This window comes from Ochlerotatus camptorhynchus, unplaced genomic scaffold (genome assembly GCF_037179485.1).
Source record: "Ochlerotatus camptorhynchus isolate MF236.1 unplaced genomic scaffold, CSIRO-AGI_Acam_v1.1 ptg000024l, whole genome shotgun sequence".
NCBI classification, from domain to species: Eukaryota; Metazoa; Arthropoda; class Insecta; order Diptera; family Culicidae; genus Ochlerotatus; species Ochlerotatus camptorhynchus.
Window position 1 is genome coordinate 3,285,538 of NW_027040516.1, and position 3,565 is coordinate 3,289,102.

General features: G+C 37.9%; 1 pseudogene; it reads right to left on the reverse strand.

The window, feature by feature from the left end:
- Positions 1 to 362: 362 nt before the first annotated feature.
- On the reverse strand, positions 363 to 1,654 carry LOC135707334 (uncharacterized; annotated as a pseudogene).
- Between the last annotated feature and the right edge of the window lie 1,911 nt (positions 1,655 to 3,565).

The following is a 3,565-nucleotide window of genomic DNA, read 5'->3' on the forward strand; positions in this document are numbered from 1 at the left end:
CTGTTCCTATTTCGGAAGCTGTGCAGCTGGAGAGTACCCGCAATGGGCTATCTGTTGCCAGCACCATCAATGAAAGCATTTTGTTCAGAGCTCTCAGTGTTGGAACAAGAAGTCAACCAATTGATTTCACTGGGACAAAGGGAAAGCATCGCATTAGTGCACTACGCTCTCGATCGTCATTCAATTCAAGTTTGGCATCAGCAATGCAGGAGTCTATCAGACCAAAAGGAGAATGTAATTAGCCGTTCACTTGCCGGCAACGTTTCGGATATGCAAGATATTGATCATTTGTGAATCATTAACTCCAAGTTCATGATTTTTGTAATAAATAATAAAGCCTTTTTACGCTCATTTTGTTAAAATTACTCTTCTTCGTTATAATTCGGCTGTTCGTCAGTTTGAGGCAATCCTACCGAAGGATCGAAGACTCCACCCGGTGAATATCCACAGTGTTGATAAATTTTGCCACAATCATAGTTCTCCAACTCCATAAAAGTTTCCAGAGCCAAATGGGATAGGTTCTTGTTCCGATTATCTACATATACCTTCCTGATTCGTGATTTCATCATGCCGAAAATCAATTCTAGAGGGTTGAAAAACGGACAATAGGCGGGTAGGAATACTGGGATGATGCCTATGGAACGAAGATACAAAATGATGTTGGCATCACAATGCAGTGCCAACATTTCAAAGGGGCGTAATTGATTTTGTAAACAATGACTTTAGCCGTCAATTTCCCGCGAATGAAATCTTACCTCTCCAAAATTACAATGGTAGCTGGTAGAGGAAATATTCCTCTACCTGCTGGTGTCATTATTTTCCATGAGTGAGATTTTATTCGCGAGAAATCGACACCATTGTTTACAAATGCAATTACGCCCCTTTGAAATGTTGACACTGAATGGATGCGAGCCCCATCCATTATCCAAATAGAGTTTTTCCCTGGATATTGAAATACTTTTTCGTTTTTCAGAGCGAATTCACGGCAACAATCAAAAAATATTTTTCGTGTGAAAGGTCCCCCTGTTTCAAAACAATCCAATACGCCATATTAACCCAAAAAGCATGAAAATGAAGCCCTTGGACGACGCACAAATTCACCCCTGAATACTAATCGTTTCCCTTTGATCCCATAGCCACGATTCGTCAAGATGCTTCTGTTATTCAAGGACAATTCGTCTAGAAATACTAAATGATACGTGTCCCAATCAAAAGAACTCATTTCCGAACAGAAACGAAAAATTTCAATCTCTTTGATTTGGATGGCTGTGCGTTCTAATGCCTTTCACGTCAATCCTTCGGCATGCAAAATTCTGCAAACAGACGATCCACTTATTTTGATCTGGAATCGTCGGTAGAAAAGATCACAGCATTCTTCAAGGTAGAGAATCGGGTTCTGATAATAGAGCTCCAAAATCCATTGTCGATGACGTACACTGAATTTCTTGAATACGTGCTCCCGCTGCTTAGAAGAAAGTAATCCATTTTCTTCGTATGAAGTTATCCAGCCACTGATCGTTGGTTTACTTTTACGGTAGATAATGGCAAGCTTGCTTCTGGTTAGCCCGAGGAAATAGCAGCCATAAAGGCAACGGTACTTAGTATTCGTGCTGGCTCTTATATTTCCAACATTTTGAAGAACTACGTTGGCCATTAGACTGATGCAAAATTTGAAATTTTTGCTCCACAGTGCTCAAACGGTTCCAAATTGGGCCCATATTAGGCTCCTAAAATTTGAACTCATTTAGTAAGAAACTGACTTGGCACAAACCATTGGAAATTACTATAAGGAATCCAACTTTTTTGTTCATATCCATCTATCAATTCACCACACCACTCTGCTATAGAAAGTGATAACTGTGCTTGTAGTAAATGTCCTCAGCTACAACTTTGCTCGATACCACTTTTCGATAAAATATAAGGATCAAAAGTTATTAATGATTCAAGTCACTGATGTCTTATGATTATGCTCAATCAACTGTTCAGCAGGCAACATTGGTGTTTATGGCGCGTAGAATAGAGGACAAAAATCATGGCTACTATGTTACACTGCAGAATACAATGTTGCCCACAATACAGTTGCTTAATCTTGCCATAAAATTATCAATCTCTTAAACAAATAATAACTATTTAATTTGACGTTTGGCTGAAAAACAAAGTTGTAGCTTATAAAAATTTCCATTACAATAGCAATAGAATTTGTTAACAGTACAATATGTAAAAAAGCTAGAAGACAACGAACAAATGTTTTGTTTTCCCATAGTAATTTCCATATAAACTTCAAATGGTTCGTGCCAAGTCAGTTTCTTATCAAATGAGTTTAAACTTTCGGAGGCTAATCAGGGCCCGATTTGAAACCGTTTGAACACTGTGGAGCGAAAATTTCAAATTTTGCATCAGTCTATTGGCCATGTTCAACAAAACCGACGAAAGACGAAAAGACAATGAAAAGCAAACCAAATGACATGTGAAGTGATGACAGCAACGTGTGTTAAAAATTGACAGATAGCACTTCTCGTCACACTTTTGCATAGTTCCACTTTCAAACTGTGCAGTGCATTTAAGAGAAAAGTGCGGAAAAAAACAAGCTTAATGACATGCGATTTTATACCTGACGTATGTTCGTAGGAAGTGATTTTTAAGTCTCGATAAAATCAAAATACATACTGTTGATTTATTGTTGAACGACGTCTCGTTCTGTTGAGACCTTCTAAAGGAACTTAATAGTTAGAGCTTTGAGTGTGTTGGTTTATTTCCTTTAAATTCCGTTATAATTGCTTATCTTTTGACAGATACGCGTATTTCGTCTACTACTTGCAGACTTCATCAATGCCAAGTACTCAACACCAGGAAATAAACCAACACACTCAAAGCTCTTCATAAAGGGCTTCCGTTAAGAGGTTCGACAATTTTAAAAGATTGACTTAATAGTTATTGATTTGTCGACCAGTGTAGTTCTGAAAAACTGCTATGAAACTAGAAATGAACAATGCGTCTTCACTAAAATGTTTTAATGCACAAATATTTGCGATTATGTATGTGTATATTTGCTCACCAAATTTTCAAAAACATTCTATCATTGTATTTCATGAAGCGTTCAGAGAAAACATACCAAAGTTGTATCCGTATGGAATACCATTGAAAAAATCATAGAAATCTAAAGTCCAGGGCTGTTACAACAGGCGCGGATTTCGCGAATTTCGCGGATTTCGCGATTTTCGCGGATTTGTCGCGGATTTGAACTTTCAGTCGCGAAAATCGCGGAAACATTAAATGATGTTGCGAAAATTGCGAAGGGACTGATGTGCTGTCACAAAAAATGTGGAATTCATCCGTCACGGATTATTCTGCTGTCATCCGGTAAATAATCGAAAAATGATCTCAATTCCATAATTCACACCGGATTTTCACGGAAATTCCCTGAGGTCTGTCCAATGTGAGACATTTTCCTTTTTTTCCAATATGAACATAACATTTTTCGTTGTCAAATCATAAACGAATCGTATATATGCGAGTAATTGCCATGTATACCGGATATTCTAGGTTCTCCAAATCATCCTGGAGG